Source organism: Eptatretus burgeri, chromosome 8 (assembly GCF_056783735.1).
Source record: "Eptatretus burgeri isolate ZD-2024b chromosome 8, Ebu_testis_v1, whole genome shotgun sequence".
Classification (NCBI taxonomy): domain Eukaryota; kingdom Metazoa; phylum Chordata; class Myxini; order Myxiniformes; family Myxinidae; genus Eptatretus; species Eptatretus burgeri.
In genome coordinates, this window is record NC_140968.1 from 72,458,388 (window position 1) to 72,474,749 (window position 16,362).

At 36.1% G+C, this 16,362-nt stretch overlaps 1 protein-coding gene across 1 annotated transcript in view; it reads right to left on the reverse strand.

Annotated features, from left to right (window-relative positions):
• The window catches only part of LOC147022026 (integrin alpha-8-like), a 156,951-nt gene extending 146,037 nt beyond the window's left edge, over window positions 1-10,914 (reverse strand). The window contains exon 1 of the mRNA XM_085892579.1: window positions 10,715-10,914. The gene's annotated coding sequence lies outside the window, so the exon portion shown is untranslated. The remainder of the gene's footprint in view (window positions 1-10,714) is intronic.
• Window positions 10,915-16,362: the final 5,448 nt, after the last annotated feature.

A 16,362-nucleotide genomic window follows, 5' to 3' on the forward strand; every position in this document is an offset into this window, starting at 1 on the left:
GCCAATCAACTTCAGGGTTTGAAATATCATACTCTGTATAAAATCAGACAGCCAATCAACTTCAGGGTTTGAAATATCAAACTGTGTATAAAATCAGATAGCCAATCAACTTCAGGGTTTGAAATATCAAACTGTGTATAAAATCAGATAGCCAATCATCTTCAGGGTTTGAAATATCATACTGTGTATAAAATCAGATAGCCAATCATCTTCAGGGTTTGAAATATCATACTCTGTATAAAATCAGATAGCCAATCATCTTCAGGGTTTGAAATATCAAACTGTGTATAAAATCAGATAGCCAATCATCTTCAGGGTTTGAAATATCATACTGTGTATAAAATCAGATAGCCAATCAACTTCAGGGTTTGAAATATCATACTCTGTATAAAATCAGACAGCCAATCAACTTCAGGGTTTGAAATATCAAACTGTGTATAAAATCAGATAGCCAATCAACTTCAGGGTTTGAAATATCAAACTGTGTATAAAATCAGATAGCCAATCATCTTCAGGGTTTGAAATATCATACTGTGTATAAAATCAGATAGCCAATCATCTTCAGGGTTTGAGATATCATATTGTGTATAAAATCAGATAGCCAATCATCTTCAGGGTTTGAAATATCATACTGTGTATAAAATCAGACAGCCAATCATCTTCAGGGTTTGAAATATCACATTGTGTATAAAATCAGATAGCCAATCATCTTCAGGGTTTGAAATATCATACAGTGTATAAAATCAGACAGCCAATCATATTCAGGGTTTGAAATATCATATTGTGTATAAAATCAGATACCAATCATCTTCAGGGTTTGAAATATCATATTGTGTATAAAATCAGATCGCCAATCATCTTCAGGGTTTGAAATATCATACAGTGTATAAAATCAGACAGCCAATCATCTTCAGGGTTTGAAATATCATATTGTGTATAAAATCAGATACCAATCATCTTCAGGGTTTGAAATATCATATTGTGTATAAAATCAGATAGCCAATCATCTTCAGGGTTTGAAATATCATATTGTGTATAAAATCAGATAGCCAATCAACTTCAGGGTTTGAAATATCATACTGTGTATAAAATCAGATAGCCAATCAAATTCAGGGTTTAAAATATCAAACTGTGTATAAAATCAGATAGCCAATCATCTTCAGGGTTTGAAATATCAAACTGTGTATAAAATCAGATAGCCAATCATCTTCAGGGTTTGAAATATCATACTCTGTATAAAATCAGATAGCCAATCATCTTCAGGGTTTGAAATATCAAACTGTATAAAATCAGATAGCCAATCAACTTCAGGGTTTGAAATATCATACTGTGTATAAAATCAGATAGCCAATCAACTTCAGGGTTTGAAATATCATATTGTGTATAAAATCAGACAGCCAATCATCTTCAGGGTTTGAAATATCAAACTGTGTATAAAATCAGATAGCCAATCAACTTCAGGGTTTGAAATATCATACTCTGTATAAAATCAGACAGCCAATCAACTTCAGGGTTTGAAATATCAAACTGTGCATAAAATCAGATAGCCAATCAACTTCAGGGTTTGAAATATCAAACTGTGTATAAAATCAGATAGCCAATCATCTTCAGGGTTTGAAATATCATACTGTGTATAAAATCAGATAGCCAATCATCTTCAGGGTTTGAAATATCATACTGTGTATAAAATCAGACAGCCAATCATCTCCAGGGTTTGAAATATCATATTGTGTATAAAATCAGATAGCCAATCATCTTCAGGGTTTGAAATATCATACTGTGTATAAAATCAGACAGCCAATCATCTTCAGGGTTTGAAATATCATATTGTGTATAAAATCAGATAGCCAATCATCTTCAGGGTTTGAAATATCATATTGTGTATAAAATCAGATAGCCAATCATCTTCAGGGTTTGAAATATCATATTGTGTATAAAATCAGATAGCCAATCATCTTCAGGGTTTGAAATATCATACTGTGTATAAAATCAGATAGCCAATCATCTTCAGGGTTTGAAATATCATATTGTGTATAAAATCAGATAGCCAATCATCTTCAGGGTTTGAAATATCATATTGTGTATAAAATCAGACACCCAGTCATCTTCAGGGTTTGAAATATCATATTGTGTATAAAATCAGATAGCCAATCAACTTCAGGGTTTGAAACATCAAACTGTGTATAAAATCAGATAGCCAATCAACTTCAGGGTTTGAAATATCATACTGTGTATAAAATCAGATAGCCAATCATCTTCAGGGTTTGAAATATCAAACTGTGTATAAAATCAGATAGCCAATCATCTTCAGGGTTTGAAATATCAAACTGTGTATAAAATCAGATAGCCAATCATCTTCAGGGTTTGAAATATCATACTCTGTATAAAATCAGACAGCCAATCATCTTCAGGGTTTGAAATATCAAACTGTGTATAAAATCAGATAGCCAATCAACTTCAGGGTTTGAAATATCATACTGTGTATAAAATCAGATAGCCAATCAACTTCAGGGTTTGAAATATCATATTGTGTATAAAATCAGACAGCCAATCATCTTCAGGGTTTGAAATATCAAACTGTGTATAAAATCAGATAGCTAATCAACTTCAGGGTTTGAAATATCATACTCTGTATAAAATCAGACAGCCAATCAACTTCAGGGTTTGAAATATCAAACTGTGTATAAAATCAGATAGCCAATCATCTTCAGGGTTTGAAATATCAAACTGTGTATAAAATCAGATAGCCAATCATCTTCAGGGTTTGAAATATCATACTCTGTATAAAATCAGATAGCCAATCATCTTCAGGGTTTGAAATATCAAACTGTGTATAAAATCAGATAGCCAATCAACTTCAGGGTTTGAAATATCATACTGTGTATAAAATCAGATAGCCAATCAACTTCAGGGTTTGAAATATCATATTGTGTATAAAATCAGACAGCCAATCATCTTCAGGGTTTGAAATATCAAACTGTGTATAAAATCAGATAGCCAATCAACTTCAGGGTTTGAAATATCATACTCTGTATAAAATCAGACAGCCAATCAACTTCAGGGTTTGAAATATCAAACTGTGTATAAAATCAGATAGCCAATCAACTTCAGGGTTTGAAATATCAAACTGTGTATAAAATCAGATAGCCAATCATCTTCAGGGTTTGAAATATCATACTGTGTATAAAATCAGATAGCCAATCATCTTCAGGGTTTGAAATATCATATTGTGTATAAAATCAGATAGCCAATCATCTTCAGGGTTTGAAATATCATACTGGGTATAAAATCAGACAGCCAATCATCTTCAGGGTTTGAAATATAATATTGTGTATAAAATCAGATAGCCAATCATCTTCAGGGTTTGAAATATCATACTGTGTATAAAATCAGACAGCCAATCATCTTCAGGGTTTGAAATATCATATTGTGTATAAAATCAGATAGCCAATCATCTTCAGGGTTTGAAATATCATATTGTGTATAAAATCAGATAGCCAATCATCTTCAGGGTTTGAAATATCATACTGTGTATAAAATCAGATAGCCAATCATCTTCAGGGGTTGAAATATCATACTGTGTATAAAATCAGATAGCCAATCATCTTCAGGGTTTGAAATATCAAACTGTGTATAAAATCAGATAGCCAATCATCTTCAGGGTTTGAAATATCATACTGTGTATAAAATCAGACAGCCAATCATCTTCAGGGTTTGAAATATCATATTGTGTATAAAATCAGATAGCCAATCATCTTCAGGGTTTGAAATATCATAATGTGTATAAAATCAGATAGCCAATCATCTTCAGGGTTTGAAATATCATATTGTGTATAAAATCAGATAGCCAATCATCTTCAGGGTTTGAAATATCATACTGTGTATAAAATCAGATAGCCAATCATCTTCAGGGGTTGAAATATCATACTGTGTATAAAATCAGATAGCCAATCATCTTCAGGGTTTGAAATATCATATTGTGTATAAAATCAGATAGCCAATCATCTTCAGGGTTTGAAATATCATACTGTGTATAAAATCAGACAGCCAATCATCTTCAGGGTTTGAAATATCATATTGTGTATAAAATCAGATAGCCAATCATCTTCAGGGTTTGAAATATCATATTGTGTATAAAATCAGATAGCCAATCATCTTCAGGGTTTGAAATATCATATTGTGTATAAAATCAGATAGCCAATCATCTTCAGGGTTTGAAATATCATACTGTGTATAAAATCAGATAGCCAATCATCTTCAGGGTTTGAAATATCATATTGTGTATAAAATCAGATAGCCAATCATCTTCAGGGTTTGAAATATCATATTGTGTATAAAATCAGACACCCAGTCATCTTCAGGGTTTGAAATATCATATTGTGTATAAAATCAGATAGCCAATCAACTTCAGGGTTTGAAACATCAAACTGTGTATAAAATCAGATAGCCAATCAACTTCAGGGTTTGAAATATCATACTGTGTATAAAATCAGATAGCCAATCATCTTCAGGGTTTGAAATATCAAACTGTGTATAAAATCAGATAGCCAATCATCTTCAGGGTTTGAAATATCAAACTGTGTATAAAATCAGATAGCCAATCATCTTCAGGGTTTGAAATATCATACTCTGTATAAAATCAGACAGCCAATCATCTTCAGGGTTTGAAATATCAAACTGTGTATAAAATCAGATAGCCAATCAACTTCAGGGTTTGAAATATCATACTGTGTATAAAATCAGATAGCCAATCAACTTCAGGGTTTGAAATATCATATTGTGTATAAAATCAGACAGCCAATCATCTTCAGGGTTTGAAATATCAAACTGTGTATAAAATCAGATAGCTAATCAACTTCAGGGTTTGAAATATCATACTCTGTATAAAATCAGACAGCCAATCAACTTCAGGGTTTGAAATATCAAACTGTGTATAAAATCAGATAGCCAATCATCTTCAGGGTTTGAAATATCAAACTGTGTATAAAATCAGATAGCCAATCATCTTCAGGGTTTGAAATATCATACTGTGTATAAAATCAGATAGCCAATCATCTTCAGGGTTTGAAATATCATACTGTGTATAAAATCAGATAGCCAATCATCTTCAGGGTTTGAAATATCATACTGTGTATAAAATCAGACAGCCAATCATCTTCAGGGTTTGAAATATCATATTGTGTATAAAATCAGATAGCCAATCATCTTCAGGGTTTGAAATATCATAATGTGTATAAAATCAGATAGCCAATCATCTTCAGGGTTTGAAATATCATATTGTGTATAAAATCAGATAGCCAATCATCTTCAGGGTTTGAAATATCATACTGTGTATAAAATCAGATAGCCAATCATCTTCAGGGTTTGAAATATCATACTGTGTATAAAATCAGATAGCCAATCATCTTCAGGGGTTGAAATATCATACTGTGTATAAAATCAGATAGCCAATCATCTTCAGGGTTTGAAATATCAAACTGTGTATAAAATCAGATAGCCAATCATCTTCAGGGTTTGAAATATCATACTCTGTATAAAATCAGATAGCCAATCATCTTCAGGGTTTGAAATATCATACTGTGTATAAAATCAGATAGCCAATCATCTTCAGGGTTTGAAATATCAAACTGTGTATAAAATCAGATAGCCAATCATCTTCAGGGTTTGAAATATCATACTCTGTATAAAATCAGATAGCCAATCATCTTCAGGGTTTGAAATATCATACTGTGTATAAAATCAGATAGCCAATCATCTTCAGGGTTTGAAATATCAAACTGTGTATAAAATCAGATAGCCAATCATCTTCAGGGTTTGAAATATCACACTGTGTATAAAATTAGACAGCCAATCATCTTCAGGGTTTGAAATATCATATTGTGTATAAAATCAGATGGCCAATCATCTTCAGGGTTTGAAATATCATACTGTGTATAAAATCAGACAGCCAATCATCTTCAGGGTTTGAAATATCATATTGTGTATAAAATAAGATAGCCAATCATCTTCAGGGTTTGAAATATCATATTGTGTATAAAATCAGATAGCCAATCATCTTCAGGGTTTGAAATATCATATTGTGTATAAAATCAGATAGCCAATCATCTTCAGGGTTTGAAATATCATACTGTGTATAAAATCAGACAGCCAATCATCTTCAGGGTTTGAAATATCATATTGTGTATAAAATCAGATAGCCAATCATCTTAAGGGTTTGAAATATAATATTGTGTATAAAATCAGACAGCCAATCATCTTCAGGGTTTGAAATATCATATTGTGTATAAAATCAGACACCCAATCATCTTCAGGGTTTGAAATATCATATTGTGTATAAAATCAGATAGCCAATCATCTTCAGGGTTTGAAATATCATATTGTGTATAAAATCAGATGGCCAATCATCTTCAGGGTTTGAAATATACTGTATATAAAATCAGATACCCAATCATCTTCAGGGTTTGAAATATCAAACTGTGTATAAAAATCAGACAGCCAATCATCTTCAGGGTTTGAAATATCATACTGTGTATAAAATCAGATAGCCAATCATCTTCAGGGTTTGAAATATCAAACTGTGTATAAAATCAGATAGCCAATCATATTCAGGGTTTGAAATATCATATTGTGTATAAAATCAGACACCCAATCATCTTCAGGGTTTGAAATATCATATTGTGTATAAAATCAGATAGCCAATCATCTTCAGGGTTTGAAATATCAAACTGTGTATAAAATCAGATAGCCAATCATCTTCAGGGTTTGAAATATCATACTGTGTATAAAATCAGATAGCCAATCATCTTCAGGGTTTGAAATATCATACTGTGTATAAAATCAGATAGCCAATCATCTTCAGGGTTTGAAATATCATACTCTGTATAAAATCAGATAGCCAATCATCTTCAGGGTTTGAAATATCAAACTGTGTATAAAATCAGATAGCCAATCATCTTCAGGGTTTGAAATATCATACTGTGTATAAAATCAGATAGCCAATCATCTTCAGGGTTTGAAATATCAAACTGTGTATAAAATCAGATAGCCAATCATCTTCAGGGTTTGAAATATCATACTGTGTATAAAATCAGATAGCCAATCATCTTCAGGGTTTGAAATATCATACTGTGTATAAAATCAGATAGCCAATCATCTTCAGGGTTTGAAATATCATACTGTGTATAAAATCAGATAGCCAATCATCTTCAGGGTTTGAAATATCATACTGTGTATAAAATCAGATAGCCAATCATCTTCAGGGTTTGAAATATCAAACTGTGTATAAAATCAGATAGCCAATCATCTTCAGGGTTTGAAATATCATACTCTGTATAAAATCAGATAGCCAATCATCTTCAGGGTTTGAAATATCATACTGTGTATAAAATCAGATAGCCAATCATCTTCAGGGATTGAAATATCATACTGTGTATAAAATCAGATAGCCAATCATCTTCAGGGTTTGAACTATCATACTCTGTATAAAATCAGATAGCCAATCATCTTCAGGGATTGAAATATCAAACTGTGTATAAAATTAGATAGCCAATCATCTTCAGGGTTTGAAATATCAAACTGTGTATAAAATCAGATAGCCAATCATCTTCAGGGTTTGAAATATCATACTGTGTATAAAATCAGATAGCCAATCATCTTCAGGGTTTGAAATATCATATTGTGTATAAAATCAGATAGCCAATCATCTTCAGGGTTTGAAATATCATACTGTGTATAAAATCAGATAGCCAATCATCTTCAGGGATTGAAATATCATACTGTGTATAAAATCAGATAGCCAATCATCTTCAGGGTTTGAAATATCATACTCTGTATAAAATCAGATAGCCAATCATCTTCAGGGATTGAAATATCATACTGTGTATAAAATCAGATAGCCAATCATCTCAGGGTTTGAAATATCGTACTCTGTATAAAATCAGATAGCCAATCAGATAGCCTCAAGATGCTACAGTTCGGCAGTGAAAGTAAAACGTACAAATGCACAAGTGCATAAACAAACAAACAAACAAACAAATTGAAAATATTTGAAAACAACAACAAACAACAAACAACAACAAAACAACAAAAACAAAAAAAAAACAAACACTTGAAAATATTTACAAGATAGATTACTTCATGGCCGTACCGGTCAGCCTCGGTGGTGTCATGGTTGGAGTGTCCCTTCTGCATTTGGGAGGTCAGTGGGTTTGAATGTTTGAATGTTTGAATGTTTGAATCCCAGCTGAGTCATATGAAAGACTTTGAAGATGGGATTGTGTATGCCACTTTGTTTGATACTCAACATGTGAAAAGAATCGAGCCTGGGCAAACAAACAAAGGTTGGCAACCATTGCATGGGCATGATGGGCCGAATGGCCTCCATCTGTTTTGAAGCAAATCCTTGCAAGGGAACTCTTCTTCTTCTGTTTATTAATATTATTATTATTATTATTATTATTATTATTATTATTATTACTATTGTTATTACTACTATATCTTCATTTTCTTCTTATCCAGCCAAAGATTGCTTTGCCATCACACTCCTTAAGATCAAGTGGCCATGATGCCCAATCCATGCTGGAAAACCCCCCTGGCAGTGTGGGATAACTTGTGGTCACGCGTCGCCTTCCCATCCAGGCAAACTGTGGTTTCCTTGGGTGCAGCTGTTTTCATCCTTTAACCACAGAGTTACCCCAGTTTGTGGTGAACACAGTTTTTGTCACTTCGGGAAGCCACTCAAAGCTCGCATCACTTCATAACAATTGCCTTGTCAAGGAACGATTCATGTTAATTTACATAATTATTTATATTATACATGGTCTACATGATGACATATCTATATCCCGATATATGATTTCCTGCACAGTGACGGTTAACAACCCGTGGTCTGTTATCAGATCGCTTTACCATCTGACGGGCGCCAACTCCAACTCCAACTGTACAACTGGAAGATAAGCTCAGAGTCATGGTGGTCAATTGTCAACGGAAATTTGTCCTTTTTAACTTTTGTTTAACACGTGATGAGTTCCTTTCCTCTCTGCTGGGCATATGACATTGAATTATGATTTGTAAAGTACAAAGGAAGGTTAAATTATATATTTTTGTATACCTTATCGAGGCTCGCATGAGAGCTAACACATAACACACAGCAAGGAGGAATTTCATAGCAAAGATAGGATTATATGGAGTTGCTTGGTCCGTTGATGTGTAGGAGACATATCGATGTAAATTAAGAAGGGAAAGTGTGAGCTTCAGTGTTCTGTTTCACCACATGGGGGGGGGGGGGGGGTGGTGCTGTGTTAATTAGGTAGGGTTTAAGGACAAATTCTCCCAGAATGTGATTTCCCCTTGTGACCTTTTCCTATGTTTTTGCATTTTAAGACCGGCGACAAAAAGGGATCACATCCTTAAAACAAAAACATCCGAGCTGCACGTCCAAGCAGGCAGAAAGCCCCGCCTCCAGGGGTGATGGCTGGCCAAACCACGCCCCTGGAATGGATGATTAATGGGTGTGACATCAGGGAGAAGAGGACAAGGGGACATGGGGGACATCTCTCATGGGGGACAAGAAGGAGTCGAGATGAAGGCTCGGAGGTCAGTCTCCGAGATGATGAGATGAAGGCGTGAGATAGAGGAAAAGGAAATGAGACGGGATGGGCAGGAGAGGGAAGGACAAAACAGTGGGGAAAAGAGACATTAGGAGATCTGTGGAAGGAGGAGGGATGTGGCGGGTAACATGGAGTACACAAGATGGACATTACAGGGACTTTCAGGAAGGAAAGCAGGGATTTTAAGGAGGTGGGCTTGGGGTGGAGTAACGGGGATGCAATTGCAACGATTATTATATCATGATTGTTTTAAAGTAATCTATGTCACTATTATAGATGTGCATGCAGACATTTAGGCTGGCAGGATGGCCTCGAGTTCGAATCGAAGGTTCGAATCTTGACCCAGCCATAAACTGCCCTCCTGGTGTTTCACAGGTATTAAGGTAATTCATCAATGTGTGTGCCATTCCTCGGATGGACGTTGGACCGAGAGTCCCATCTGTGAGCATTAGGTGGTGGATGTTAAAGATACCACGGTGTCCTTCGCGAAAGAAGAGTAGGCGAGCTATCACCAGCACCCTGACCAAATTCCTGCTCGAATTACTTCTGGGAAGGTAATGGCAAACCACCTCGTACAACCCTTGCCAAGAAGCTGCTTCAGCACCACCGACACCATAACATCTATATCTCGTTAATATCTGGTCATGATATATATATATATATATATATATATATATATATATATATATATATATATATATATATATATATATATATATATATATATATATATAGTTGAGAAAGTTCTTGTTATCCAAAAGTGCCATTTATAGAAGGAAAGTCAGATAGAGGAAAAGGAAAGTTTGCTCATCAGGCTCTCTTTGCCTGAACACCACAACTCGACGGAGTCCAGCACACAAACAAGATATTTCAGAACCACACATCACTGATAATTCAGGGAATGTTGGTGAAGGTGGGTGGGGAATGTATTGTTATTTTCTTTCAAAACACACATGTAGTGGTGGAAAATGAAGTGAGCACAGGATGTGGCATTTTCAGGGAAGGGAGTGTGGTGTGGAACCAGAAAAGTAGGCACATGTGTGGGGAATTGTCCAGAGAGAAGTGGGGGAAATGATGCGCAAAGGAAATTGAAAATTAAGGCTCACGTGGGGTCGGCACATAGATCTGCCAAGCACCTTGAGACTTGCCCCCTCCTCTGTTTTATTTTTTAGATTTATTGAGGTCTCATGGTGGAGCTTGTACATTCATCACAGTCCGGGCAATGACGCAGCTCAAAGGAGTGTGCAGACATCTCGGTTGTCCTGCCAGGATACACGTTGCGAATACAGTACCAAGAGAAAGTCTACACCCCCTTTCAAAATTTTTACCTTTCCTTACCTTATAGCCTTGAATTAAATTTCGTTAAACCAGACTTTTTCCACCTTTATTTATACGTCGTAACCCACAACTTCCAAGTGAAAAACAAATTCCACAAATTACAGAAAATTAATTAAAAATACAAAACTGGAATATCTTGGTTGGATCAGTGTTCACCCCCCTGAGTTAATACTTGGTGTCACCTTTGACTGTAATTACAGCTGTGAGTCTGTTGGGATAGGTCTCCACCAATTTTGCACACCTTGATTGAGCAACATTTCCCCATTCTTCTGGACAAAACTGTTCAAGCTCAGTAAAGTTGCATGGGTAGTGTTGATGGACAGCAATCTTCAAGTCATGCCACAGATTTTTGATTGGATTTAGAATTTTCCCAAATTTTCTGAAATTTGTGCAATTTGTTTTTCACTTGTAAGTTGTAGGTTACGATGTGTGAATATAGGTGGGAAAAGTGTGATTTAATGTAATTTACATTAATGTAACTCTCCAACAGGAGGGTAAGGCAATCTTTAGCATTCCCCCACCCCCCAAAAGGAGGACAAGGCCATATTTAGCATACAGACGTGCACACACACATACCTGTGCATATGTACACATACACACACGAAGGTGGATACTTTGTGACCTGGTAGGACTCCGCTCTACCTCCTGAAACCCACATGTGGAGATAGCAGTCAACGGCACGTTTCGCATGCAGCCTGTGGCTGCTGTTTGCATCATTGCTGGGAGTGTGGCTATGCCGCTGATGCAGTGCCCCGTGTTTACACAAAGCTGGTACTCATTTTTCTGACCTTGGAAGGATGACAGGCCGAATCAACCCACCTGATGTTATTTTACAGCAAGACTGGGGCTCCAACTCAAGACCCTTAAAACTTGAGCCAGTCACCTTAACCATGGAGCCAACACCAGACTTTCATCACGCCCATTACCTCAACAGATGGGATCCTCAAAACAACTGCAACTGCAACAACAATAAATAAATAAAATCAAGCGAATTGCTCATCCCATTATTTGAATTACATGAATGAAGGAAAACCCTTCTATATCTTCATACGATTCAGCCTTGAAAAGTTGGACAAGACTGAAATTACGTTCAAAAACCTTAATTTATAAAACAACGAGCAACAACCTGTCACTTCGCTGACAGGGATATTGGGGGGGGGGGAGGCAGGAGTGGGGGAGGGGAGGAGGAGGAAAAAAAAAAGATAGAAAGGTGAGGGGTGGAGGTGGCGTTAGCAAAGAGAATATGTTATGTTATGGTTTATGACCGAACAGAACAAAACAAAAAAAACAACTCATGTCAGGACAGCTGTACACACGATGACACAACAGAGTTTATAAAGTAATCCGCTGTCACATCAACAAAAACTTTGATTACCCCAGTTCCAGAAAATTTGTGGGACCATGAACCAAAAGCATGGACTGTAAACATGGAAGTACCTCCCGCTCACATATGACCGAATGATCCCATCGAGCGCGAACATCAAAAACAAAGCATTGCAACCAGATATCATACTTGGGTACAAAAAAAGAGAGAAGGCATTGTTAATTGGACTAAATCACTAGTATTAACACCTCAATTACTAATTGAGGTGTTGATGCCAGTGATTTTGGACTAAACGATGCAGAAATCAAGAAAATTACCAAGCACCAAGACCTCAAGAATGAAGTGAAATGATCCTGGAAGCTGAAGAATGCCAAGGTTGTACCAGTGATAGTTGTAGCTATGGGAACGATGACAAAGAATCTCACAGAGATATTAAACACCATCACTGGGAATATCATTACAAACGAACTACAGGTGGAATCTGTCCGGGGCTCAGTGATAATTCTGAAGAGAGCCCTCGGCAAAAAACTTTGAGAATGGAAAACTTCACAGCTTGGTCCATGAATTGTGACCCCTTACTGAAATGAAGGTGGATGTTTTGAGCCCATCCTGGGAGGACTCCATTCCACATTCTGAAACCCACATATGTAGATACCAATCAATAAAACACACACACACACACACACACTTTGAGACCTGGGGTGTGAGCATTTAAAACCCACACTATCTTCCTGGCAAAGGTCTGCCTGCATGCTCATGCATGGTCTGAATCCAAATTGATGATCGGAAATCAAGCCATTGGAGAAGAGGAAGGATTTCCTGTCTGAAGCAATGATGGATTCCATAACCTTGCTGATGATTGGGAGAAGGCTGATTGGTCTGTAGTTGCAGGGATCTGTTTTTGCACCTTTTTTATGCAGAGCGGTCATGTTTGCTAATTTCCAAGCAGATGGCAGATGACCTTGAGCAAATCAGAGGGTGAATAGAACAGAGAGAGAGAAAAGAGAGAGAAAAGAGAGAGAAAAGAGAGAGAAAAGAGAGAGAAAAGAGAGAGAAAAGAGAGAGAAAAGAGAGAGAAAAGAGAGAGAAAAGAGAGAGAAAAGAGAGAGAAAAGAGAGAGAAAAGAGAGAGAAAAGAGAGAGAAAAGAGAGAGAAAAGAGAGAGAAAAGAGAGAGAAAAGAGAGAGAAAAGAGAGAGAAAAGAGAGAGAAAAGAGAGAGAAAAGAGAGAGAAAAGAGAGAGAAAAGAGAGAGAAAAGAGAGAGAAAAGAGAGAGAAAAGAGAGAGAAAAGAGAGAGAAAAGAGAGAGAAAAGAGAGAGAAAAGAGAGAGAAAAGAGAGAGAAAAGAGAGAGAAAAGAGAGAGAAAAGAGAGAGAAAAGAGAGAGAAAAGAGAGAGAAAAGAGAGAGAAAAGAGAGAGAAAAGAGAGAGAAAAGAGAGAGAAAAGAGAGAGAAAAGAGAGAGAAAAGAGAGAGAAAAGAGAGAGAAAAGAGAGAGAAAAGAGAGAGAAAAGAGAGAGAAAAGAGAGAGAAAAGAGAGAGAAAAGAGAGAGAAAAGAGAGAGAAAAGAGAGAGAAAAGAGAGAGAAAAGAGAGAGAAAAGAGAGAGAAAAGAGAGAGAAAAGAGAGAGAAAAGAGAGAGAAAAGAGAGAGAAAAGAGAGAGAAAAGAGAGAGAAAAGAGAGAGAAAAGAGAGAGAAAAGAGAGAGAAAAGAGAGAGAAAAGAGAGAGAAAAGAGAGAGAAAAGAGAGAGAAAAGAGAGAGAAAAGAGAGAGAAAAGAGAGAGAAAAGAGAGAGAAAAGAGAGAGAAAAGAGAGAGAAAAGAGAGAGAAAAGAGAGAGAAAAGAGAGAGAAAAGAGAGAGAAAAGAGAGAGAAAAGAGAGAGAAAAGAGAGAGAAAAGAGAGAGAAAAGAGAGAGAAAAGAGAGAGAAAAGAGAGAGAAAAGAGAGAGAAAAGAGAGAGAAAAGAGAGAGAAAAGAGAGAGAAAAGAGAGAGAAAAGAGAGAGAAAAGAGAGAGAAAAGAGAGAGAAAAGAGAGAGAAAAGAGAGAGAAAAGAGAGAGAAAAGAGAGAGAAAAGAGAGAGAAAAGAGAGAGAAAAGAGAGAGAAAAGAGAGAGAAAAGAGAGAGAAAAGAGAGAGAAAAGAGAGAGAAAAGAGAGAGAAAAGAGAGAGAAAAGAGAGAGAAAAGAGAGAGAAAAGAGAGAGAAAAGAGAGAGAAAAGAGAGAGAAAAGAGAGAGAAAAGAGAGAGAAAAGAGAGAGAAAAGAGAGAGAAAAGAGAGAGAAAAGAGAGAGAAAAGAGAGAGAAAAGAGAGAGAAAAGAGAGAGAAAAGAGAGAGAAAAGAGAGAGAAAAGAGAGAGAAAAGAGAGAGAAAAGAGAGAGAAAAGAGAGAGAAAAGAGAGAGAAAAGAGAGAGAAAAGAGAGAGAAAAGAGAGAGAAAAGAGAGAGAAAAGAGAGAGAAAAGAGAGAGAAAAGAGAGAGAAAAGAGAGAGAAAAGAGAGAGAAAAGAGAGAGAAAAGAGAGAGAAAAGAGAGAGAAAAGAGAGAGAAAAGAGAGAGAAAAGAGAGAGAAAAGAGAGAGAAAAGAGAGAGAAAAGAGAGAGAAAAGAGAGAGAAAAGAGAGAGAAAAGAGAGAGAAAAGAGAGAGAAAAGAGAGAGAAAAGAGAGAGAAAAGAGAGAGAAAAGAGAGAGAAAAGAGAGAGAAAAGAGAGAGAAAGAGAGAGAAAGAGAGAGAAAGAGAGAGAGAAAAAGAGAGAAAAGAGAGAGAAAAGAAAGAGAAAAGAGAGAGAAAAGAGAGAGAAAAGAGAGAGAAAAGAGAGAAAAAAGAGAGAGAAAAGAGAGAGAAAAGAGAGAGAAAAGAGAGAGAAAAGAGAGAGAAAAGAGAGAGAAAAGAGAGAGAAAAGAGAGAGAAAAGAGAGAGAAAAGAGAGAGAAAAGAGAGAGAAAAGAGAGAGAAAAGAGAGAGAAAAGAGAGAGAAAAGAGAGAGAAAAGAGAGAGAAAAGAGAGAGAAAAGAGAGAGAAAAGAGAGAGAAAAGAGAGAGAAAAGAGAGAGAAAAGAGAGAGAAAAGAGAGAGAAAAGAGAGAGAAAAGAGAGAGAAAAGAGAGAGAAAAGAGAGAGAAAAGAAAGAGAAAAGAGAGAGAAAAGAGAGAGAAGAGAGAGAAGAGAGAGAAGAGAGAGAAGAGAGAGAGAAAAGAGAGAGAAAAGAGAGAGAAAAGAGAGAGAAAAGAGAGAGAAGAGAGAGAGGAGAGAGAGAGAAAAGAGAGAGAAAAGAGAGAGAAAAGAGAGAGAAAAGAGAGAGAAAAGAGAGAGAAAAGAGAGAGAAAAGAGAGAGAAAAGAGAGAGAAAAGAGAGAGAAAAGAGAGAGAAAAGAGAGAGAAAAGAGAGAGAAAAGAGAGAGAAAAGAGAGAGAAAAGAGAGAGAAAAGAGAGAGAAAAGAGAGAGAAAAGAGAGAGAAAAGAGAGAGAAAAGAGAGAGAAAAGAGAGAGAAAAGAGAGAGAAAAGAGAGAGAAAAGAGAGAGAAAAGAGAGAGAAAAGAGAGAGAAAAGAGAGAGAAAAGAGAGAGAAAAGAGAGAGAAAAGAGAGAGAAAAGAGAGAGAAAAGAGAGAGAAAAGAGAGAGAAAAGAGAGAGAAAAGAGAGAGAAAAGAGAGAGAAAAGAGAGAGAAAAGAGAGAGAAAAGAGAGAGAAAAGAGAGAGAAAAGAGAGAGAAAAGAGAGAGAAAAGAGAGAGAAAAGAGAGAGAAAAGAGAGAGAAAAGAGAGAGAAAAGAGAGAGAAAAGAGAGAGAAAAGAGAGAGAAAAGAGAGAGAAAAGAGAGAGAAAAGAGAGAGAAAAGAGAGAGAAAAGAGAGAGAAAGAGAGAGAAAAGAGAGAGAAAAGAGAGAGAAAAGAGAGAGAAAAGAGAGAGAAAAGAGAGAGAAAAGAGAGAGAAAAGAGAGAGAAAAGAGAGAGAAAAGAGAGAGAAAAGAGAGAGAAAAGAGAGAGAAAAGAGAGAGAAAAGAGAGAGAAAAGAGAGAGAAAAGAGAGAGAAAAGAGAGAGAGAGAGAGAGAGAGAGAGAGAGAGAGAGAGAGAGAGAGAGAGAGAGAGAGAGAGAGAGAGAGAGAG